Genomic DNA, 25966 nt, shown 5'->3' on the forward strand with positions numbered 1-25966 from the left:
GATGGGTATGGCAGGGCCAGAAGTGGCAAACTGGAATCGACAAAGTATTTCAAGGTATAGGTTCCACCTTGAACCAGAGAGCAAACCTGGGAGCCTCAAACACTGGTCTGCACGAAGTCCTCAACTGGGAAAGACAGGACAATAATCACACCGAGCCTAACAGCCTCCTTCAGAGACCGAATGCAGCCAGAGAACAGCTCTACCAACTCGAGTTTTGAACACCAACCCAACTCTCTAAGTCAGAAAGCATTTCCCGTTCGCAGTCCACAGCTTCCCAGTTTCCTTGAGGATGAAGGGTGATGAGACCAAACCACTGGTCTGATAACAAAACAGAAAAAGAGAGAAAACTCGTGGGCCTGGGGGTTCCCACGGCTGCCTTAGCTGAGCGGTTCTGCCTGGAGCCAGGAAGAGTTGCACGGGGAGATCAAACCTGCCCTGCCAAGTCCCAAAACCAAGTCATGCAAATTCCAGCCTTCCTCCAAGCACTGATACCAACCCAGGGACTCTGACTTCATCAGATGGGTGAAGGAAATGGAAAAAGGAGGGGGGCCCTTACTGCCTACACACACCCCACCTCAGGCAATAGAGGGGGTGTGAATAATGGAGCAGGTTCAGCAGCCAACAGCGTTCAGGGTCGAGTTAGTAATCCTTTTTTTCCATTTCCGTTTGCTATTTGATGTAATTATGGTTTTTGATTGAAATCCACCCGGAGTGTAACCCCTCTGCTTAATGCACTGCTTAAATCCTTGGGTACACAACCACGCTGCTCCCCAGACTCGCCTGGAATAGGAAACCATTTCAATGCCAAAAATCAGCCTTTGTGTTCTTTGGCAATGCCCGGGGTCCTGGCTCGGCCTCGGCTACACCCACCGAAAGAGAAGGGCAGGGAGCTGAAGAGGGCTGCCTTGATCTCCCCCATGGGCTGGTGGCTTTGCGCTGGAAGTGGAACCTGCAAGAGGGTTTAAAAACTTGGGAAGGCGTTCCTTAACACCCAGACACCGGGAGAGGCTGCACAGTGCTAAGAACCCAACACCTGGAGCTTGGCCTCGACTTCTCCAGTGGATTTGCTGCTATCCGAACCATAAATAGTAACAATCTGAAGCTCTGTCATGTCTTTGCGTGGGGTAAACAGTGGTTTCTGTCCTTAAAGGCCTCTTGAGGATGAAACGAATAGATGGTATTTATAATCCAAAGGAGAGCTGGGAGATCTACCTCTCTAAAATCAGATGGTTGGAGCTGGTTTTTCCTCTCCAGCTCACTCTGTACCACTTGGCCAAGAATGCAGGGCAACAGCCAGAGCAGTAGGCCAGACACCAAGCGAGCGCATGAGCAATTAGATCCCACGGAAGGAGCAGCCCTCAGCAGCGTGACTGGGCTGGCAGCTAATAGTTGTGGACAGAAACTGCCCAGGAACAAGCAATGTTCCAGGTGCCCACTGGATATCGGAAGGGAAAGGGTTCTCTGAGGACTGGACACCAGCTCTACCTCAGCCACCACACAAACCCCCGAGGTGGGGCACGGAGGTAGGTAATACATAGACTTACCCAAAAAAGCAACCCTTCCTATGAGTCGAACCGAGATCATCTCAGGATGATGACCGAAGGTATAATTTCACTCAAGATTCAGAAAAAAATGTTAATTCTCCTATCCAGGAGAAACCCGGCATGGTTCCCTTCATGCCACTACTACTTCAAGAACAAGGTTTGTGCAAGGTGAACATGATTAGAAAATGGTAACTCAGAGCCTTCCTCAGCAAGAGAATGGGACCTCTGGGACTTCAAAACAGTAATGTTACAACTCCTGTCCCACACCTCCGTCTGCAAAAGGAGAACGAAGCCCTCAAAGTTACCCTGTGAGATTTTCAGACCTGTTGCAAAAACTCATAAAAGCCCAAGAAAGCTGCTAAGAGTTGGATGCTTCCCCACCCTGAGACACCTGCTTCTGCGAGGCAGGTGGCCAACTCAGTGCAGGAACTTTGGAACCAAACAGAGCTCTCTGGACACGATTCTGTGTGGCTTGGCCTTTATAGCATCATTTACATCAAGGCCAAGCAATGGCAAAACAGTGCGATCACAACAGCGCTGTTATAAACAATTTGACAAACGTGAAAGGTATCAGACACTACGCCCATCCCTTTCCATTTCAGGCCAAAGAGGAGTCCCCAGTGAAGAAGGAGGTCGCTGAACCTCTTGGGCTGGTGGCTCCCTTGCTGGCAGCACCGTGACTCAGCGGTGAATCAGGCCATGCCCGGCTGCCGATGGGCCGGGCTACGGCAGGAGCAAGAAGGCAACAAAGCAAGGGAAAGAGAGAAGTACGGGCAACATGGGAAGTTTGGGTTCCATGGGCTGGAAAAGAAAACCTGGCCAAGGCTTCCACACCTCTAGGAACTCCGTGTCAGCGACGGCATCTGTTACTCAGCTGAGCCCTGGGCAGGATGGTACAGATAGAGTGGGGCACAGCGCGGAGAGTGCACGGGCACGTCTGCTGCCCTGTCCTTGACGCCCACAAGAGACGAAGTAGCTCATCTGCAGAAAGCTGCCTTCCCAACGCCCCACTCTGCTCCAGGTCTTCCTCTCAGAGGGCCCAGGCAGTCAGCTCTTTCTCTCTCCTCATCAGATATCTCTGTCTCTCTGAAATATTCAGATGATTTGGTTTCGTTCTCTTCTACCCCACATCAAACCCTCCCCCTGCTCGTGGAAGCAGTGGATTTCACCCAGGCACAGGAGGCTAATTTACACCCTTCAGGGTTTAAAATAGCAGTGGCGTAAATGAAAAGTCCAATTTCTTCAAATTTGCATTGTAAAACCATCCTTCAACTTCCTTGAAATAAATTTTACTATTTTATTAGTGCAAACAAAATGGTAATAAAACACTAATACAGCGCCTTGTATCCAGGGGAAGAGCTAAAATTAACATAGACCGAGCAGTGTTTGCTATTACATTCAATTACCTTTTTACTTGAGATTTACATTCTCATCCCCTTAATCTCCATAGTGGTGGCTTTGAAATCATTCCCCACAGTCGTTCCTGCGTTTGGAATGGACGGCAGGAAAGCTGCTCACTCGCCACCACTGCTGCTGCTGCCTGCACCCTGGTGCCAGCCTCTTCCCTCGAGACCCCTGGGGAAGTTTCCCTGGAGCGTCTCCAGAGAGCCCCAACAGCCGGAGCATTCCCCTTCCTCTGGAAGTCTCACTCAGGCCTTCATTTCTAAACTTCAGACAAATACACTAGCAGCAAAAATATAGCCCAAGTTCCGTAGCTGCCTTCCACCTGGCTCTGCGAACCATTCCTTAATTCTCAGCTCCGAGCCGTGCTGCAGCCGAGTTTTATTATCTCCATTGCACAGATACAGAAACTGAGGCAAAGACTGAGGACCAAAGTCTGAATGCGGCGGCTCCCAGCATAAATCTAGAAGGGCGTATTTTGTAGTGAAGTATTCCAGCTTTCACTTGGGACTCACTGCATTCAGACTCTGCTCTGGAGTTATTTAGCCGGGATCGTGTCCTGCCATTCTAGGGTCCCAGATCCACAGGCTTAGCAATGCGGTCAGCAAAAGAGTAGCTCCAGGCTGTCTGATGAAACCCGGAGAGAACCTGCACTGAAAAGAAAGGACGCTAAGGATACAATTCCCGGTAAATGCAATACAGGGAGTCCAATTCCCCAGTTATCAGGGGAGAAATTTGAACTGGCAGCATCTCTGGATGCTTTCTTTCAATATACCGGGCATGTCAGTGATGCTGGCCATCATCACAAGAATGGCAAAGCTTTGACAAGACATGATGGGACATGCCACACTGGTCCAGCTCCATGCGGTGCCTTCGATTCCCCGCTTTTCCTTCTTCCTTTCCACCTACTGAATGTCGGAAACCTCCCCTCTTATAAGCCAAGCCAAAACCTTTAACCTTCCTTTGGAAAGCACGGCCAGCACCTGCCTTACAGCTGATATCCACAACTTCCTTCACTGATCTTGATACAACACTCTGTGGTACCCAAACGAGATGACAGAGATTAATTAAGCACTGTGCAATATCTTTCTTGCCTGGCCAAGAACAGACTCCACAGCCTTTCGTTCCAGCCTGCTCACTGCCCAGCTATCCCAACGTTGTAATATTGGACCGCTACAACTCTGAATGGAGAAGTTAAGAAGTTAAGAAGCTAAGGAGAAGTTTAAGGGCAGTTTGGGAAGGTACCAGCCAGCATCTGAGGGAACAGCATCTCCAGATCGTGTGTTGCCCACACCCAGCCCAGCTGTACTGAACAGCCAACACATGGGCTGCATGCAAGTGCCCGACAGACAGAGCCATTCTGTCTTGTTTGGAAGGGAAAACACTTGCAGCTGCTCTCACCACACTTCAGGCAGCACAGGGGCACTTGCATAGCCCTGACTGGACCTGAAGTGAGCACCAATGACCTGACTGTAATGATCCTGCTGAAACTCACCCCTACCAGAATGCATTTTGCCCCACACAGCACAAGGTCGCTGTAATCTCTAGTGCCCCGGGGGCAACGATCCCACAACTCCCAATTCTTCTTTTGAAAGAACACTGCTGGTGGTTCAGCAGTGCCTACAAGAACCCAGAGTGTTCTCCTGTGACGGGGACCTCTACGTCCCAGCACACTCAGGAGTCCATCAGGCACAGCTGCCTTCAAGGTCCTCTTCCTTTTCTCATCAACAAAACCTGCTGTTTTCCCTATTTTAATCCATGACTTGCACACCTATCCCCTAAACTGCTCATCTGTCTCTCCTCCAGAATAGGAGGAGGATCACACAGAGCATCGGTCCATAGGATACCCCTAAAATAAATGATAAATCCTCCCCATTCAAATAACAAATGTGTCCCCGGGAAACCTTTCATCTGTTCACCTTCCAGAAGGCAGCACACAAAGGCTCCAGTGCAAACAAAATTATCACAAGACACCTGAGCAAAACAAAAAAAAAACAACTTCAAACAATAATGAGCAGGGAGAAGAAACCGGCCCGAGAGCACAGGGCTGAGGTTGGTTTGAACTGGTCTTTTGCCCCTTTTTTCTGTTCTCTTTCCCCTGTTCCCTTGAACAAAAGGAAGTTTGCTGTCAGGCTCAAACATTTCCTGGGCCTTGTCCGAGTTCCACCTTGTTTTCTTTTTCTCTTCTCCCCACCCTGTACAAATAAAGCAAAAACCAACTGGCACCACCTGCGATGAAAGGACAACGAAACGCAGAATTTTATCTTTTCTTTCTTTTCTCCCTCCTCCTTTTTCCCTATTTCTTGGCCAGAAGTTTTGGGCAAAGGACAAAAGGTATTGTTGGGTAAGCACAATTCCAGTGGCTGAGTCACGCTAAGACACTAAAGCGCTGGCTGCTACTGCCGGGGTAAAGGAAGCCAAGACGCCGCTTTGCTCAATGCAATGAAAGTGCCAGCAGCACCGCTGCCAGCTCTGCCAGCCCCAGAGCACAAGGGGCAACAGGAGATCCTCACGGCAAGAAAAGGTGCAAAGAAATCAAATAAAACTCTGGTACAAATATCTTCACCTAAGAAAGCTCTGGAGAAGAGATTGTCACATGGAGGAGGTTGGATGGGCTCCTCCCTGATGACTGTGAAGGTTGTGAAGGTCGTAATCAAGATAGTTACAATCTTCATGAAAAGGGAAGGCTAAGAGGCTTGCTCTGGTTCTCCATTCAAGACTACCCTTTTTGACCTCAGGACACAAGTCCAGACCCCCCGCTGGTCAGTCCTGTAAGCAGTCTCCTTCCCCAGTCCATAAGCCCTTCGGGGCAAGGAGCTCCCATCACTCTTGCAGCCCCAAGCACAACCCAGTGGGCAGTGGCCTTCCAGGCACTGCCACGATGCAGATCATCCTCAACTCATTTCTGGCAGCAAATTGAACGGTGCCCCAGGCAGGCACTTGCTGGGAGGACATTCAAAAGCTCAGAGCAGACCCTGCAACTCAGTGGTGCATTTGGGGGAGCCGGAGCACAGGCTGTTTGATTTTATGATGCACTTCAGTCTTTCTCTGCTGTGCTGTTATCCTACACCTGCCTGCTCCCCTTTCTCTGGGCTGATAACAGCACGTTGTGTGGCGTGGGGGCCTGGCCTGGCTTTTTTTGTTTTCATGAGACACATGCATTTGGTTCCAGAATAGCAATACTCAGCGTTGGGGAAGAGGCAGAGAATTTCCCTCAATAGGCATAATCAGTTCAGCAGAGCTATGTGAAGCAAGGTCCTCAAATGGATCTAAAGAGGACAAACACCTTAGCTGACCAACCCTCCCTAGGACAAATCCTGCTCCCCGACGGAGCACACCTACTTTTGGAACCTGCTCTCACACAGGGTGTAACACTGCCGCTATGGTTCTCTACTGGAGACATAGGCCTGGCGTCTTTCAACAGTCCTGGCATCTCTTCATGGCAGACCCCATGACACACGGAGGCGGCTGAGAACAAGGAATCATGCTTTTCCAGGAACGGGGAATCCAGATTTTCTGGTTTATAAATTTTCCCATCTGGATTTGTTTTGCTGTTCATAGGGTAGATACCAGAGATAAGGAAAGAAAAGTAAAGAACTACCAGAGAAGTGGCAGCCCCGACAGGCTCCGGTGAACGTCTTGCATGTCACAATCTCCTGTTTGGGCAGAAATTTGAATGCATTTTCCAGCTGCAACACAGATAAACTGGCATCTCCCCCAGGGGCTGTTTCAGCGCTGCTGCTGCCTAAGGGTTCTGTAATGTAGGAACTGAGGAGCTTGGACATGCCCGCGCTCAAGACCATCTCCATAAGGTCATGGTAACTTCTCTGCCACTTCCATGGCAAACATCAAAATTAGCTGAGACGCTCTGGGTGAAGCCCATTAGAAGAGCCAACGGACAATCAGGTTATTACTTGAAACAGTGGCAATGAAACGCTGTGTTGGGAACATCCTGCTCAAGCTCCCAAACAGCACAGGAAGGAATGAGTAGGTTGTAACAGAACCTGTAGCTTCACCCCTCCTGCGTGGCACAGAGCCTGTCGGAGCCTGTTCTACGGGGAGGAATCCCCTGGGATTGCAGCTGGATGGCCTGGGAACAGACCTCCCAAGTCCTACCAAGCTGTCCCTCTGCTCTCAGGTAAGACCAAGCCCTACAGGACCTGTCGGGGCCACTCTTCTCACTTCTACAACCTTATTCCCAAGGCTCTGAACTGGCTTCCAATGCCTCTGGCTGTTCAGGCACAGAGAGGCACCTGCGGACTAGAGCAGATATGGGCCAGGACGCTAAAGATTGTCAGAGGAGCAGAGCCAAGGGGCCAGGGGCTGCGACAGTGCGTGTGTTTGTCCTCCCCAGCCAGGCTGCTGAATTTACACAGCAAGGACAACTTGGTAAAGACAGCGCGGCGGCTGTCAGCTGGGAGCCTCTGCACACTAAGCTTCTGGTTAAATGTTTTCATCAAAACCAGAGCGAGAAAGTGCAGAGCAAACACCACCAATTAGAGGCTGGGATGAAGCGTTCCTGCCAGCAGATCTAGTGAGAGGAGCATGAGTCACCTTAACTCTTTGGGAGCCAGCACCAGCACAACTCCACAGGGAAGACGGGGAAGATGGGAGAGGAAACCTCTCAAAACCTTGTATGTGTATCCACTTATTTTCATTTATTTGTAGGAAGTTGAATTCAGGAGAGAACAATCACTGCGTTTGGAGCCATATTACCTCCATAACCTCTGCCCTCGCCTTTCTCATACCTGGAGGAACCTGAGCCAGTCAACCCGCCTGCTCCAGTAGAAGAAGGCCACGAGCTGGTTGAGAGAGCTGGAGCTCTGCCAGGGGCACACTGAGGACGCCTGGGGTTGGCCATCCCTCAAGCCATCTCGACCTTCCAAGTCCATTCCAGCAAACTGAAAATATCAAATTGGTTTCACTGGAAGCTAAGGTGTCAATGCGAGTAACATGGCAGTACTCCATGCCTCATTCCACGATGAAAGGATTTGTCTCGACCAAAATGCTTCCCCATCAGAAACACGATGAAATGCAGCCAGCGGCAAGAGGAGAGCAGGGATTTGGATGAGGCAGGATGCCCCTCTGCCTCGCTGATGTCAATTGTTCGATTTCTGAACGTAGAAGAGGTGGTCAAAATTTATCTGCATAGTTGGGCTGAATTCCCTTTCAATGCTGGTAATGCCGCTGTTTGCAGCAGGATTCAGTGCCGACAAGCCAAAAGTTCAGCTTTCTAGGAGCAGCAAACGTTGCAATATTACAAGTGTTCAGAGAGGTCAGTCCCTTCCGCAGCAGCAAACCCTGAAGTCTCGGTCACTCAAGCAAACACCCACTGACTCCACCTCAGCCCAAGACTGAGCAGACGCTGCAGGAAAGGGCTCCGGCCTGCCTGCGGACCAACTCCTGCACACCTGCCACACCATCCGGCAGAGATGGGCAGCGCCTGGAAGCTTCCTGCAAGGGAGTCCTCTCCCAGCCAAGCTCCTTGTCTTGAGGTGAGGGACAGAAACGGGCATGGGTCAGCAGACCTGCTGCTGGGGAGGTCGAGAGGCATTCACCCAAAGGAAAGAAGCTACAAGCTAAGAAAGGATAAATCAACACAGCAGCTTATGCTGGTGCGATGCCCTTCAGTTTAGGGGACAGTAGGGCCATGAGTGGTGCAGCCCAGGACTTGGCCATCCACGGTTCCATGTGTCCACAGCCGGGCCCCCAGAAGCTGCGAATTGCGGGCATACCAGGACTACTGGAGCAGATGCTTTCGGATCCTGCTGAGCCAGCTTGCGGCTGTATTCAAAACTGAGTAAATTTACAACTGTAAGCTGGGAGTTTATACAACCCGTAACTTGTTAGGGATGGCTGACCAAGCCAGAACGATGGCTCCCCAGCCGACGAGGCTCTTATCGGTCAGACCTTTGAGCGCCTGGTAGATTTGATTATTTTTCTTTCTCTTTTGCTTTTAAATTGGGGGGGGGGGGGGGGTGTAGGAGAGGAAATATCTATTTTATACCTTTCCTCACCAAAGACAAACCGAAATTAAATGTCAGGTTCAATCCACCATGGATTCCTCAGCACATCAGCTGAGGACGGCAGCACATCCAGGGACCACCTCCTTGGGCCAGGCTGCCGTACTCTTCTCACTCTGTGCGGTGTCTTGCATCGTGAAGAGCTCCGCAGGATTCAGTTGTTATCGCCAGAGTTAGCAAGGCTGCTCTCACGCTGGCCCCTTCTGCTTGGATGCTTCCCTCCCCGGTCATATCGGACCCCATAAACGCTACTCTGCTCCAGCCTGGGCTGCAAGAAACGCGGTCTGAGTTTGTCGCAGCAAATGCAGTGCCCAGTGAAGACCTCCCTTCCATCGCCTTTGCAAAGATAAACAGCTGGAACGATAGCAGACCTGAACTGAGCCGAAGCTGGATTCACAAACAGCAACACAAGGAGTCTGCCAAGTAACGGGCAGGCAGCAGGCGGGGAGCGCAAAGCAGGGCTCCAGGAGCCCTCTGATGGGAACAAAATCAGCGTCGGTCCGAGGAAAGCACAGAGCTTGCCCGCACGTAACAACCTCAACCTAAAATCCTCTGTTTTCATTACAGCACGGTCCCAGATCTCGCCTGAAAGGCATTTTTCAGCAGGAAACGCAAACACAAAGGGCTCAGGGGCTCTCCTGGGACCCACTTCTCTGTGTGACCACAGAAAAGACAAGGACAGTCACATCAGCTCCAGCGATACAGACGTTGAGGAGCACGAGGTGCTCAGGCACGATGAGAAGGATGTGCACCTACCCTGGTCATTACAGAGCTGCAGGCGTTCCATTCACCGCCCCGGCAGGCGGCAGGTTTTCTAGGACATGGCTAAGGAGCATTAGTGGGTCTCCCCTTTACCCTCCACTCCATCCTGAATACGTAACAGCCCAGAACATCAATAGTTTACACGAGTTAAAGAGCCAGCTGAGGCTTTAGGGACTCACTCAGGCAGGATAAAGCACTCTTTAGCATCCGGCCACCACGTAAGAAAATTAAGTAAACGTGAACCTTTAGCAAAGTCTTAAACAGAAGACTGAAAAAGGGGAAATTTCCTCTCTCCCTGCTCTATGAGCAAGGATCACACCGCCTGCTGCCGCTCCCACAGTTTAAAATACTTAAGTCCTCCAAGGTGCAGCTTAATTTTCTTTTTTAAAAAAGAAAAGTGTCAGTCTAATTAGATAAATCCTCCAAGCACGTGGCCTGGAGTTCGTCATGGAAATTAACCTCCTTGAAAGATCACAGTGACTGAAATAAGAAACTGTGTGTTTTGGCATAGTGCAGTGAAATGGGAGATGCAGGCTGCATTTCATACACCTTCCCTTTCATAAACCTGCCGCGTTTCATATCTGCCCTACTGGCCCTTCGCTTGGCACCAAGACTTTATCTCCAAATGCCTGTTTGCAAATCGCTGCTGAGAGGTTACAATAACCCCTGGGAGAGATTTTGCTGGCTCACCAGTGTGAAAGGACACGGTTCCCCTGGTATAAAGCTGGGCCAGCCCGAGGCACTGGCGGAGGGAGGGGCTGGTCACCAGCAGCCCCACAGAGAGGATGTTCTGCAGACACAGTCCCCATGGGGAGGCAGCCAGGCCGGGAGCTCTTTGCCAGCCTCCGAGCTGTTTTTGCCAGTCTCATCATCCAACAGGCAGACGAGCGGGATTCTGTGCAGCCCTGGCTCTCACTGCCATGGGGATGGGCTGAGCGGGGCAGGAGGGAGATACCTCGAAGCCACAGGCTGCCATCACACAGCTCAGTTTGCATTTATGCCACCTATGTTCACATCTCGTTATTTGGAAGGCTCTACCTCGCCACACCCAGAAAGGTGGAGGGCTGGGAGTCATTCTGCTTAGGAATAAAATAACCCAATCCCTTTGCTATTGGAAGCAGAAGCAAAATCATAAAAGAAGAACTATCTCACACGCGAGAGCCAACTGCCATCCCTACCCTCAAGTCAAAGCAGGGACCAGAACCAGACTATTCTGTACTCTCAGCTGGCCAGTCAACTTGTCTCCTTGGCCACCGAACAAACCTGTGCTAGGGTCACATTCCCAATGCTTGTTCCGCAAGGACTACAGTGGGCCTCTCCCAGGTGACACTACACAGCACATTTCACTACATAACTGAAATAAGACCCCCTTTACAGCTCCAAACAGCCCCTCCCCATCAAGGGGACATATGGATACGCTCTCTAAGCTTCCCAGTTCATGCTGCCCCTTCAAGCTCCGCCAGGGGAGGGTCAGGCTGGACATCAGGAAAAAATTTTTCATGGAAAGGGTTACTGGGCACTGGAACAGCTGCCCAGGGAGGTGGTTGAGTCGCCTTCCCTGGAGGGGTTTAAAGGATGGGTGGATGAGGTGCTGAGGGGCATGGTTTAGGGATTGATAGGAATGGTTGGACTCGATGACCCAGTGGGTCCTTTCCAACCTGGTGATTCTATGATCCAGAGGGTAGTAGCCAAAATGAAAAATCTTCTGAAAGGTCTATAGGGTTCATCTTTTCACCTCCCACTGTTGCCAGTCTGATGGATGCTGCTATGCGTGATGCTGTGCTGCCCTCCCAGCACTGGGACCAGCCTCGCACGCAGAAGGATCAGGATCAGCCTCAGAGACCAACTCTGAGGTGACTTGCTGTATTGTCATTGAAATGACAAGCCCTATGGCTCAGAATGTAGAAGCAATCTATTTCGTTTCAAAACAGCATCACTGGTGGCAGAACAAAAATAGGAAACCTTCTGGAGAGCAAACTGCTCCAAAACGCCATGGCAGGCGAGGAGCCAAAGGCCCCAAACAACTGATGGTTCTGCCAAGGCAGACCCTTTTCCTACAGCGCTGATTACACGGAGGCCTTGGCAGCTGGATGGCTCTAGAGCTCGCCCCGGGAGGACAGACTCTTGTACCTTGGGGTCGGATTCTAGAGCAGCTCAATCACGCGTGAAAGGTATCAGCTGACACCTCAGCAGCCACCAGACAAAGAGCATGAGGGGTTGCAGGCAGATCCCTCACACCAGAGCCCCTGCCTCCTTGCTACAACTCATAACCTGTCTCAGGAAAGAGTTCAAAAGGCATATGATGCACAAAAACTGCATTTGTGTTTTCCATTACTCCCTCCAGCTCCGGGTGAGGCACACTGGAACGACTCTACCAGAGAAACCATGATGAACTCAGCCCTAATACAGTTCCTCAGCAGTTCTCTGCCAAGTACAGGCAAGCCCCGCAGTTCCATTACTAATAACTTAATACCTAATAATATTACCAGCGTAACACTTAACCTTGAAGCCAAGCACCTGGACCCAGAAAAATCAGCATTTAGCAAGACTTCCACCTCATTGTTTTTGGCTTCTCCTGCCAACTGATCAAAACTCAACATGCACAACCCTTAGAACGATGGAATGATTTGGATTGGAAGGGACCTCAAAGTTCATCCAGTTCCAGCTCCCTGCCATGGGCAGGGACACCTCCCACTGGCTCAGGCTGCCCAAGGCCCATCCAACCTGGCCTGGAACACCTCCACAGCTTCCCTGGGCAACCTGGGCCAGTGTCTCACCACTCTCCCAGGGTAACACTTCCTCCTAAGATTTCATCTCAATCTCCTCTCCTTCAGTTTAAAGCCGTTACCCCTTGTCCTCTCCCTGCACTCCTTGATCAAGAGCCCCTCCCCAGCTTTCCTGGGGCCCCTTTCAGTACTGGAAGCTGCTCTAAGGTCTCCCTGAAGCCTTCTCTTCTCCAGGCTGCGCAACCCCAACTGTCTCAGCCTGTCATCATAGCAGAGATGCTCCAGCCCTTGGATCATCTTCATGGCCTCCTCTGGACCCGCTCCAACAGGTCCATGCCCTTCTTATGTTGGGGGCCTCTGAGATGAATGCAAGACTCCAGTTGGGGTCTGGCAAGAGCAGAGCACAGGGGCCGAATCCCCTCCCTGCTGGCCACGCTCCTTTGGATGCAGCCCAGGACATGGTTGGCTTTCTGAGCTGCCAGCACACACTGCCAGCTCACGTGGAGCTTCTCATTTACCAGCACCTCCAAGTCCTTCTACTCAAGACTGCTCCCAATCCATTCTCCACCCAGCCTGTATTTGTGTCATCTCCCCACCTGCTCCAAGGTACATGGAGTCATTCATAAAAAGGTAAGGCTCATATTTCAGCCAGAAGTTATGGATTGAACCAGAGAGGCAACACAGACTGCAGAAGGAAAAAAAAAAAAATCCAAGTACGATTCCACCCCCTCTTTAGGTTTGAGATTCACGAGGCAAATTCCCAATTACAGCAGTCCCTTCTGGCTGCGACTGGACTTGAGATAAGAGACTCGAAAGGAGTGCCAGTGAGCATCACTGAGGGCTCAGCGTCTCCCATGACACACGGACACAGTAAAAAGGGCTCTGCCAACCCTGAAGTGTGGGTTTTTTTCCCAAAAAAGTCACACATACCCCATTTAAAGCGGGTAACGGTGAAATGCGCCTGGCGAGGAAAGGAGCCAGTGGTGCAGGCAGGTTCCTGGCTCTTTAGGATGGGTGTGAGCAGCCCAGCCCGTGGCTCCCCTTCCTCGGTGCCCTCTTTGCCACCGGGTCCAGCACTGCAATCGCCAAGGCAGAGGCCGCTGCCAGCCCCCTAGTGTCTGCGCATCACCAGGGCTGGGGGAGCACCCAGGGCACGGGGAGCACCCCCCGAGGGTTCCCCTGCAGCTGCCAAAGCGGGGACACCCAGGGCAGCATCCCCCGAGGGGAGCGAGGCCTCCGCTGCAAGTGGGAGAAGGGAGGGCGGTAGACCTGTTCCCTCAAAGTCTGCTGGAGAACATCACCGTTAGAGGCCAATATTTCAGGCCCGAAAGCCAGCGGGGTTGCTCGTCATCTCTGGGATGCAAACTTGGTGACAACTTTCTTCGGCACAGGCCTGTGGAACAAAACTGATGTGTCCCGGAGCCACGAGCCCTCCCAACCGGTGCCCGCTGCCCGAAACCCACTTCCCTGCGCACCTCCTCTCCTGCCCCCGCAAGAGCCCCCTCCTCCTCACTCTCTTTCTCTGTGTCCTCGAGACTCCTCTCACCTTGAGGAGTGTTAGGATTACCCAGCATTTACACTCAATGCTCCTCTTTATTCCTTAAGACTTATTAAGAATGATAATGAGCTCCAAAGCAGTGACACGTCTCTCTCTCTCCCCCTCTGTCGCGCGCTCTCTCTCTCTCTCTCTACGTGCCTTTTCCGTCAAAGACACACAGGACAAATCCAACCAAAAAAAAAAAAACCCTGACAATATGGATCAAGGACACACGAGGATTTATATTCTACAAATCCAGCCTTTTTTGTTTTTATTATTTCCACTCAAATTCCACCCTTTCCTCTTTTAACACACATTCTCCCCCCTCCACCCTAACCCTCTCAGACTTTGAATGAGAAAGAAGAAGGAGAAGGAGAAGAAGAAGAAGAAGGAGGAGAAGAAGAAGAAGAAGAGGAGGAGAAGGGGAAGAAAGCTGCTTGCCTGGAAAACCTCGTTAATGTGGAGCTCTTAAACGGCTGATTAATTTTAGCAAAATTTACGATGCGCTCTTGCTTTTCTTTGAAGCTGTAGTCTTATACACCAAAAGCAAGTTAACTTTAAGATCCTCCGTGGAAAGCCACTGCCCCTTCATTCTCGATGCCCTGTTTGGGCGCACAAACACACCGGAGAGCGATACCGTAGCAGAGCAATACCGTAGGAGAGCGTGGAAGCAGTCGCCCTGCCTGGTGCTCAAAGTGGTTCAGTTCAAATCCCTTTAGCACAGCCTAATAATCACAACCTGAAAACTCCCAACTTCTGGCTACTTAACTTCCTATTTTAAAAAAAATAATAATAAATAAAAATCAGTAGTCAGTCCTTAAAAAACAAAAGGAAAGAGGGAAACATAAACACCAATTCCTGGAGAAGTCTCTCCAAGTTCCATCTGCTCATGCCACAGCAACGCCAGGCTCTCGGCTGCATGACAAACAGCAGGTTCTCCCCAAGCCACCTTTAAACCAGCTAGGTTTCACCAGAGGGGAAAAACTGAACCTAAGGAAACGTAACGTTCAGATTTATACGTATCCTGAACCACACTCCAGTATTTCAGTCGTCTCCCCAGCTTCCTCCTACTCAGTATTTGCTTTTATTCTTTGTCTCCCCCTGCTAGACTCTGTTTTTCTGATATAGACATCAGGAGGTTAAGGGCTCAATTATCAAGTCTGTTGAATCCTCAGCTTCACGTTACTTAGGGGGGTTCTCTGCTGCTCTTTGGAAACTGCACTGCCAAATCTCCTGCCTTCTTGGCTTTTCTTTTGCCTATTTCCAGCACACCTCTGCGTGTGAACCCACAAATCTATTTGGGGGGGAAAAGGAGAGAAGCTGTGAATTGCATTGGGAGGCAGAAACGGTAACAGAAATAACCTTAGGAGTGCCCTGCCAGGCTGAACCTGAAGCATTTGCCATCATGAAACCTAAAGTAACATCCACATGGAATTTACAAAATATGATTCGAGTGGTTCTAATTAGCCCCAGTCTGTGGAAAAATTGGAAGGAAGCGGCTCTTTGATTAATGTTACAAACCAGAAAGGAAACAGGTTTTAAAAGTTAAAGTAGCAGCGTTGTGGAATCCAGAATCATTACCAGCGTACATTTACGATACCTGCTTCAATCGGATGGCTTGGGGTTTTGTTTTTAAGGTTTTTTTCCTTTTTACTTTAAGAAAAAAAAAAAAAAAAGGAAGACAGGATGCAAGTAAAAGCTTTTGTTTATGGAAGTGTGCGGCGCTTTTATCTCCCAAGGAATTTATATAGCTGGACTGTGTATAAATCCTTCTGAAAATGAAATTAGCAAAACCAAAACAGGGGTGAAGGGGCGAGGGGGGGGGAAGAAAATCACCACCTCAGTAAATCATAGTGGCTAACCAGCCCCTGGCTTGGACAGAGCAAATTGAGCATTAATAGCAAGAAAGAGAGTTGGAAAGGGAGAGGACAAGATTCATACCTGCAGCAAACTCCTTGCAAAAACAGGGGGCTATTTTTAATAGGGTTTTGAAAGTCACGGTGCAAGTTTGCTTGGGCTTGAAAAGAAAAAGGAAATAAGTTGGGTTTTTTTTTTTTCCCAGTTAGCTTGATTGTTTTGGGTGGAGCTCGAGCGTGTGTGTATATATGCTGTATATAAAAATGAATTACTAATTCTTTCCTGGAAACTGTTTGAATTACAATCTGCAAGATACAAAAACACACCTTTATTTTAACACTGATTTTAATACAGATAGAATGGGGGGGAGTGGGGGGAGGATAGCGAGGGAAAGGTTTTTTCCCAGTACACAGCAAAACCCTTAAGCAAGAATAATACCTCCCCACACATCTGCAGACAGAGACACGCACACGCTCTGCTCAGCTGTACAACCACCAACTGAACTCCAGCTTTCCGTGGCTTTTCCCTCTACCCAGGCTTCGCTCTGAAACTGCAAGAATGACAACGTCATGTGTGTGGAAAGCTGACACTTGGAGCTTTTAAAAAGAAATGAGGAAAAATAAGCTGTTGACTTCTTGGTTAAAGTATTTTCTTGTTCTAACTCATGTTCTTATGTCACTGGGCTAAAAAAAAAAAGAGAGAGAGAGAGAGGGAGAGGGAGAGAGAGATATGACTTTCCTTGAATGATCTGTTTAACCTAAGCCAGAGGAAAAAAAAAGAAGTCATTAATTACTTATGTGAGCTATTGCTTCTGAAAGACAATAAACCTGCCTGGTCGCCATGGATATGACATATTTGCTCTGAAAACAACACAATAATTAGCAAAGGGGAAAGATACAAGGAGAATATGCAAACTCCTGAGTTTAAAGCCATAGTGTTTCCTTTTTTCCCCCTCCTCTTTTTACTTGTCAGAGTCAATTCTGTTTGCAATTCAAATCAAACAAATAAACAGAATATAGAGCAAAAATTTTTAAACGATCCTCCACTCTTCGAAACACACACACACAAAAAAAGGGAGAAAAATTAACGAGTGAAAAAGATAAAGTCTAGTGTGGACAGGTCATAAACCACCCTGGTGTTTTCCATAGACATGTGCGTATGTGAAACATAAATGTATATACACATACATACAAGCTGTCAGGCTTCCACGCACTATTTCCTCTAGCATTATTCTTTTCTTTTTAAGATTAGTATAAAAGCATATCGAGAGGAAAAAACATCCTTGTTTTCGAGGGTGGAAACCTTTGGAAGGTACACTATGAGAAAGTACGACAAGGGGGGTTCTTAGAGTGTCAAACGTGCATTGTGCTGGTCCTATTTTCTTTGCAAACCTTTTAACTTTCCTCCAGAAGAGGAGCAAAGCCCACAGCTGGCGTGCACGGCGCCTCAGCCCGATCCACGCACCAGCTCCCCAGGAGGTCTCCAATTTTAAGCATAAAAAAAACACCCCCTGTTTTCTTCTCTCACCTCAATGACTTTTTATAAAGTGATATCGCACCGAATCACGTGTAATAATGCGATGGGTAAGTTAAGAAATAATGACAACTGAGTTGTACGCAGAGAGACTTCTTTGAAATAATTTATAAATGTTGCAGGGAAAACGTTTTTTAGGATTCACTCTCATTAGGATGAGACAAAGACTATTAAAACCCTCTCTAATGCGGTAGCTTTCTGGATTCTGACCTTCCACATTTAGAAACCGAGTAATGAAAACACCCTAACAAGCACTTTATCTTTAGAGATATTTGACTTTGAACTTATTTTAACATTAAAAAGACTTGGGAGGTATAAAAATAACAATGTAGTTGCCACAAGTTTCTGTTGTTGTTGTTGTTTTCACTGCTAAAAAAAAATAAAAAAAATCTTTAGAACAAAATAAGCAGATTAAGGAAACATCCCCCTAATTTAACTGGCTCTTTTTCTATTTTTTTTTTTTAAACAATAGTTTTTAGCTGGACTCTTTGATCTTGAAAGGGTTCTGCTATCTTGTGTGATGAGGGGGGGAAAATGATCTGTTTTAAATGATGATGCAAAAAAAAGGATCAAAGCCCTGACTTTCTGTTAGCCATAATAAGCTCTGTCTCGCACAAAGCTTCAACTTCAGGCTTTAATATATAAAATATACAGGAGCCCAATAAAAGCCCTGAAAAGGTACAAAGTCTGAAAACAAAAGGGGACGCTGCTCCTTTAAACGTTTTAGTGCATATGGAGTTTGATTTCTGAAAGAGATCAGTTTAACATCTCCATAGAAACCAGCAACAGATTATCATCAACAGAATAAATAACTAGTCTAATAAATTAAACAGGAGGCATAAGATCTGGAAACTTGATTACCGAAGTTCACCAATATTCCCCATAAACTCTTCCAAAGCACCTTTAGGGCAGCGAGCAAGGTGGCAGCGGCACGGGAACGGAGGGGAGGAGGGAAGCGGGCAGGACTTGGGGGAAACGAGGAGTCCAAACCCTTCGCGAGGGAATTATTCCGCGCTGGGAATCAGGGAATGAAGAGAAGGAATAAATTCCCGGGGGTGAACGGGGAGCGGAGCGGCGCGGGAGGGGGCACAGCGCCTCCCGAGTGTCACCTTCCCCCAAAGGGCAGCGGGGCTCGGGGGGTCCCCGCACGCCCCGCACATCGGCTGCTCCCCGAACACCGGGGTCCCTACGCACCCGGGGGTCCCCGCACAGCAGGGCTCCCGCACACCCGCGGGCTCTCGCACAGTCCGGTCCCCGCACGCCCGGGGGTGTCGCACATCCAGGGGGCTCCGCACACCCCGGGGGCGGCGCGGGGGTCCCGCACACCGCAGTCCCCGCACAGCGCGAGGCTCGCACACACGGGTCCTGCCGTCCCGCACACCCACGGTCCCCGCACATCGAGGGGGGCCCCGCACGCCCGCAGTCCATGCAACCCGCGGTCCCGCACAGCCAGGTCCCCGCACACCGGGGGTCCCGTACAGCGGGGGTTCCGCACAGTCCGGTCCCCGCACAGCCCGGTCTCCGCACACCGGGGCTCCCGCACAGCCCGGTCCCCGCACACCGCGGGTCCCCGCGCCCCCGGCGGTGGCGGTGAGCGGCGGCCCCGCCACCTGTTCGTTCCCGGCTCCCGCGGGACCCCCGGGAAGGGGGCAGGGGGCGATGGGGGGGGCGATGGGGGGGTTGGGGGGGGGAGAAAGAGCTGCGGAGGAGTGGGGGGGGGAAACTTCCTGGCTCCGCACGGCAAATCAGCTGCGCATTCTGCGAATGCCACCGGGTAAAAATAACCCGCCGCTCCGCCGCGCTGCCCCTGCCCCGTGTGCCCGCCGGGGGACTGCGGCCGCTTTGCCAAACTTCCCCGGCGCGGCTCGCCTAACTTTGCCAGCGCCCCCTCCGCTGTCCCGAGACCCCCGTGCGGCGCTGCGGGTCGCGGTGCGGGGACACGTGTGTTCCCCGAGCGCTGCGGGGGGGGGACGGACGGACGGGCGCTGCATCCCGGCTCCCCGGGCTCTGCCCGCAGCTCCGCGGCTCTGCCCCTTCTCCACTCACTCTGCCCCGGCTCTGCCCCTTCTCCAGCCACCCTGACCCGGCTCGTCCGGCTTTGCCCTCTCTGTGCCCGCAGCTCCCGCGGCTTTGCCCCCTCTCTCTGCGCTTTACCCCATCTCTGCCTGCTCTACCCCTGCTCTGCCCGCTGCTTCGCCCCTTCTCTACTTGCTCTGCCCCGGCTTTGCCTCTTCTCTACTCTATCCCGGCTCTTCCCCGGCTCCCCTGGCTTTGCCCCTTCTCTACTCGCTCCAACCCGGCTCCTCCGGCTTCACCCCGGCTCTGCCCCTTCTCTACTCTCTCTATCCCGGCTCTGCCCGCAGTTCCCCCAGCTCTGCCCGCAGCTCCTCCGGCTTTGCCCCTTCTCTACTCTCTCTATCCCGGCTTTGCCCCCTCTCTCCTCTCTCCATCCCGGCTCTGCCCGCTGCTCCCCCGGCTTTGCCCCCTCTCTCCTCTCTCTATCCCGGCTCTGCCCGCAGCTCGCCCGGCTTTGCCCCCTCTCTCCTCTCTCCATCCCGGCTCTGCCCGCTGCTCCCCCGGCTTTGCCCCCTCTCTCCTCTCTCTATCCCGGCTCTGCCCGCAGCTCGCCCGGCTTTGCCCCCTCTCTCCTCTCTCCATCCCGGCTCTGCCCGCTGCTCCCCCGGTGGCTGCGGAGCGCGGGTCCCACCTGCGGGCAGCGCCCCGCACGCCCCCAGCCCGCGCTGCGGGACCGGACGGGCTTACCTGCACTTGGGGCCGCTTTGGGTGACTTTCCAAGTCAAGGGAAATGTGTGTGTGTTTGGGATGGAGGCTGCAGCGCGCATGCGCCATCAAACTTGCCCTGATCCCGGATTTTTCCCTCCTCGCGCTCCCCTTCGCTTTGATTATTGAATTTTCCTATTTCTAACAGGAGGGCGGGCTGCGCGCAAAACACGGCCTGGATTCCCTGCCCCGGGCCGCGCGGGAGGGCGCGGGGAGCGGCGCGCGGGCGCGGAGCGGACTGGCTCCCCGGGCAGGCAGGGCACGCAGGGGCGCCTGCAAAACGCGGACCGGATCGCCCTTCCCTGGCAAAGGAAAGGGAGAGAAGGTGTCCCCGTTTGCCAGCGCCTCCCGGGCGGCTTCCCACCCCCTGCCCTGGGGTCGTCCCTCTCCCCGACCCCTCCGCCTTCCCAGCACTGCAAGTTTTAACACAGTTTTGTGTTTTGCAGCTCGTGACCTCTGCCCACCTTGGTTCCCTAAGACCAAACTCCATGCCCATCACTAACCAGGCTGCACCTATTTCTCTATTCTGCAGCTGCGTTTCCTCGGCACAATGTTCAGCTTTATTTTACAGACTTCTAAACTTCGGTACTTTTCTCTTGCTTATGTTCTCAACTGTAGTTTTCACTCAAGGTTGGAACTAACTGCTGTCTTGTTGCACCTACAATCGTACTCACTCTTCTCTCATGGCATTTGAGTACAGGACCACGATTTGCAGGTCTGGATCCTACAGAACGTGTCAAGCAACAGCCATGCAAGCCACGGGCAGCCTGGTGGGCTGGTTTGAAGGGATGTCATTGCAGGACCAGAGCCAAGGGTCCCCCCCATTTGCACACACCTGAGTTTCCAGCAGGCACGCATCCCATTTCTATGTGAAGAAACAACTTTCTTCAGCTCTACTTTGTCTATCAGCCCTATAGAATCATAGAATAGTTTGGGTTTGAAGAGACCTTAAAGACCATCCAGTTCCAACCCCTGGGTTGGACACCTCCCACTGGCTCAGGCTGCCCAAGGCCCATCCAACCTGGCAAGGAACACCTCCAGGGATGGGGCAGCCACAGCTTCCCTGGGCAACCTGGGCCAGGGCCTCACCACTCCCATCCTAAAGAAATTCCTCCTTATGTCCAGTCTAACTCTGCCCCTCTCCAGTTTATACCCATTGCCCCTCATCCTATCCCCACAAGCCTTTATGAACAGCCCCTCTCCAGCTTTCCTGTAGCCCCTTCAGGTTCTGGAAGGTCGCTATAAGTTCTCCTCTGAGCCTTCTCCAGGCTGAACAACCCCAACTCTCTCAGCCTGTCCTCCTACGGGAGGTGCTCCAGCCCTTGGATCATCTTAGTAGCCTCCCCTGGACCCATTCCAACAGCTCCGTATCCTTCTTATGTTGAGGATTCCAGAACTGGACGCAATACTCAGGATGAGGTATCTCCCACCTTGCAGAAGCTGTTAGTGCACGTTAAGAGTTATGTGTGCACGTTCTGTGGTGGGAGGTCAGCAAAACCCTCCACAAAGACCCTTTCCTTTGTCCTCAGGGATTCTCATCTCACTGCCCCCCTGCACGCTGGAGGGACACCTGCCTGCCCGGCCCTGGTTCTCAGCATGAATCGAGTCTGTGGGGCTGCGTGCAGGGGAGCGGAGGACATGCAGAGTTTGGGCCCTGTTTGGGCTCAACCTGTGCCAACCTGTAAACTCCTGAATGACTCTAATCGCTCTCCACCAGCACACCCACACAGAACCCCCTGCACGAGCACCTCGCTCTTTCCTTTTCTCTTTCATCTCCACCCGAGCCCCCCCTGTCCGACACTCACCCCGCGAGGTCTTTGGGGCAGAAATCACTTGTTTGCCCTGGTTTTGCCAGTGCCTTGCACAATGGGGCCCTGCTGCACCATCCCAGCTCCTACGTGCTATTGCCACACACATAAATAATAACAATAATTAATAATAATAGAGTAATTCCTCTGATTTCGATGTGACTACTCATGTGAGTAGAAGTGACTCACGTACATGAGTGTTTGCAGGACCGCTGCCAGCTCTTGAGCTTTTATTGTGAGTCTCCCAATATTTGGTGTTCTCCTTTGATCCCCAGCTTCTGGAATGACATGTTTCTTGCACTTGTGTTTACACAGGGAAGCTTGGAAAGGTGGCCTGGTGCTCCCAAAAGCCTCAGAAGCCAGGGGACAAAGAAGAAACTTCCAAAAGAAATGGATTTCTAACAGCTTTGGAGAAAATTCTGTAATTTGGCAGCCTGGGACTGGGGGGGATCTGACTCATGAATTTCGAACAGATGAGTTTAGCGATGTACATCTATTAAGTTAAATATTTAGGACCCGGTAAAGAGTAGACTTTTACTAACCCAGCCTAATTTACAGTGGAGAGAGATATTTATGTGGAAACACTCAGAGTGTTTAAAGTGTCTGTCTCTTTGCAGGATCTGGGCTTTTGTTTATTTGAATATTGCTTGGTATTCGTCATTCTGTAGTTATTTATTTTTACCTGCTCACAGTAAGAAAGCAGGAAAAGGGGGATGAAAATGGGATAATTAAAGCGAATAGAACTGTGCGAGCCTGTTATAATAACTCTGGCAAGTATTTATAAATTGCTGAAAATAAAAAGCCAAAACTTCTTGAATTTGTACGCTGGAGAGACACCGCCGGGTTAAAACCCAGGCATTTCTGAAAGTAAATGTCCCAACTTCTGGTACAAAAGTATAAAAGAGCAGATCCCAAGCTATGAATTCTTGCTTATGAGGCATCCCTGAAGAATGAAGGGTTGGGAGAGTAGGGCCCTTTAATTAAATCTGCATCGTTACTTTTAATTGCATTTACTTATTATTTTGTCTTGTTCGCTTTTTTGCATTTCTCTCATCTGGGGTGTTGAACACAGACTGAACGCTCTTCCTGCTGCTTGGAAGCCGGCTAATTCTGGAGTGTTGTGGAGTTGTCCTAGTTAGGAGGAGAACTTGGGGACAGTCAAGTGTTTTCGAGGCAGTCGTGTTTATCGGCAAAGAGCCCTCGCGCTTGTGCTCCGCTGTGCATGGCATGAGGCTCAGACACCCAGACACTGTGCCTTTGACAACAGCTTCAAGCCTCCTTCCAGACCACACCTTGCCCAAAAGCTCTCTCTGCACGTGGTTTAGAGCCCACTCCGCATGCTTAACTTGCGTCTTTTGACCTTTTAGTCCTTTGCTTTCTCAAGTTTGCTTGGGCAAAGCCCATTCTGCCAATCTGACATTTGCCATCCCAGCTCCCGGCGAAGGCCCCGGAGCGCGTGGCTCCTCGGTCAGACAGAACATGAGGTAATGACACCTGACACAGCCCGTTCGAGATAGAAAGAAAATAATTTAGCAAATTGCAAATGATGCATACTTAACTATTTATGCAGCATCTTCCTGTCATCAACCCAAAGCAATTTTACTTCCGTGTTGAGCAGTGGATGAAAATGTTCTATAGATTTAACCATTGCGGGAGTTCCTTTTAAGTGGTGCAGTAATCTCTCTCCAGCTAATTTAGTGTTGTAATAAGGCACCACCCTCACTAGTCCTTTGTGTTCTTGTGTCAATACTGCCCCCAAACCATAAGTGCCGGCATCTGCATCTATCATAAAAGTGGGTCTGAAACACAGAAAGACTGAAAGAGGAGTCACATGGCCATTGGCGGAGCAATTCATAGAGCCTCGCACCAATTCTGGCCAAAGCCAATCTCAGATTTCCTCTAAAATATGATTTGCTTTCTCAACAAACCTACGCTACGATTTAACAGCACTGGCACAGCCAACAATAAACTTTCTCTACCAGAAGCAGTCAGATGTACCTGGGGAGCGGGTCGCTTCAGTACAGGTTCAGTTTCCTTCTTGCCAGCAGCAGTTCCATGCCCACTGCTCGGGATGTGACATGAACCAGACCATCTCGCTCTCCTTGGGATTGAAGACCTCTAACCAAACTGTCGCTCGCTTTTGACCTCTTTTTTCTTATCTATACAACACGACAGCGGGAAAAAATCCCCAAAGAGTCTCTCATTCCCTTTCCCCTCATGATTTTCTCTGCCAGCATTTACTAAACCTGCGAGCCCTTACACAGCTCCTGTCTTCACCATTTCCTGCTTGCTTGAACGCTTAACAACCAGTCCAGTTGCACAAGATCATTGGCAGCTCAGGCTCCACGTGCTTCTCCATCTCCAAACAGGTTCCATCTATTCCCGATCTTTCTTTAGCCACCATAGCATGTAGCTATACCTGGAACTGCTGCCCTTGGGGAGAGGACATCCTGCTCGTTGCAAGCTTACTGCCCAAAAGACATCGGCTGTATTGAGCTAATAATTCAAATGAATTTCCATGGACTGAAATTGTAGGACACCTTTCATGCTATTTATCATTCAGCAATTAGCAATAATAACATCCAAACTCATTATTAGGTTGTCCTCTACGTCTGCTGTCCACATCTCTTGGTTTAATCCAGAAATTTCTGTCTTAAACCCAACTTTGTGACTCCTTCCCCCTTTTGTTCAGGACCCTCTTGTTTCCACGCTGGGGTGGTTGCAGCTTGTGTAGGTGGGCTGCCATTCCCTGGGGGCTGCACGGACATGGAGAGTGCAGATCTGCCCCGTTCCTTCCTGCGACAGGAGCATGATGAGGTGGTACAAGCCATACAGAAGAGAACAGAATATTTAGCCTGATGTTGGTGAAGCGTACAGGCTTTACTGGAGCCTGGATATCAATGTGTTTGATTCACACCCAGAACGTACCCCAGGACACGCTCCATCTGGCTAAGCTGTGCAAGTGCAGCCTGAGAAAACTTTCTGTACTCTTAAAACATTACTCACACAAGAAAAATGATGCTAAAACAACAGAGAAAGGCCAGGATTAAAATGACAAAAGCACAGAAATACCCGCTGAGGGTTCTAGCCCTGTCCTCAGCGCACTCTGCTCTGGAATGGCTTAAAGGGGAAGACGGAGGGCTGCAAAAAGGTGTTGCTGTTGTTCTGAGGCACACAGCAATAGTGAATCAGGCTTAGATGCCTCGTTCCTGAGCACTGAGAGCAGCTGGCGCGCTTTACGCAGGTCTCTATGCACATTAGTTCCTCAGCAAGGCACTTATCTCTGGCAAGAGAGAAGGATGCTGAGGTCTAGGCTGACTAGTCTACCAAACCAGACTCCCCCCTCATACAGATCGCCCACTGGCCATCAGGCCTTACAAGGCACCTTTTCCAAACCTAGCGTAGACCAAGGTGCGATCCAAGACCTCTCATCCTGCTTCACAACTTACTGGAAGAATGAAGAAATCGCTCAGACATGCACTAGAAAAATCATGTGGATTTACTTAGTTTCGTAATGGAAAACGAAAAGTAATTGCAAAGAAGGAGGAGATATTTTTACAGTTGCAAGTATAATATTATCTGCTTCCATTTTTTATCATAAGAGTGGCACAAGTAATCAGAGAATATCATGTGGTCATTGTTTGTCAAGTGCCATTTTCTCACTGGCAACTGTTTCGTTGCATGCACACACTTCAGGAGAAAAAAAGACATTGATTGGGTCCCCATTGTACCCGGGTCCAAATCCTCAGAGCGGAGCAGGCGTTGCTTCACACCGAGAGCAACTTGTTTATACTGAAGAGGATCAGGGACGGCGTTTTGAAACTTCAGCCTTTTGTTTAGAAATAAATAGAGTGAATATCAGTAGGTAAGTATATAATGGAAATATTGAAACCATGCGGGGCGAATGGTAGGCTGATTACTGATTCTTGCCTGGTATAAATCACGGTGGACAAGAATTTACTCAGCTTAGAATCATCCTCAACCGGTTTATTTG

The 25966-nt window shown here is 50.3% G+C and overlaps 1 protein-coding gene across 3 annotated transcripts in view; it reads right to left on the minus strand.

The window, feature by feature from the left end:
* The window catches only part of CASZ1 (castor zinc finger 1), a 206588-nt gene extending 186284 nt beyond the window's left edge, over window positions 1-20304 (minus strand). For all 3 annotated transcript variants that reach the window (XM_054085594.1, XM_054085596.1, XM_054085593.1), the window contains exon 1: window positions 20147-20304. The gene's annotated coding sequence lies outside the window, so the exon portion shown is untranslated. The remainder of the gene's footprint in view (window positions 1-20146) is intronic.
* Between the last annotated feature and the right edge of the window lie 5662 nt (window positions 20305-25966).

The sequence above is a fragment of the Cuculus canorus genome, chromosome 21 (genome assembly GCF_017976375.1).
Source record: "Cuculus canorus isolate bCucCan1 chromosome 21, bCucCan1.pri, whole genome shotgun sequence".
Lineage (NCBI taxonomy): Eukaryota > Metazoa > Chordata > Aves > Cuculiformes > Cuculidae > Cuculus > Cuculus canorus.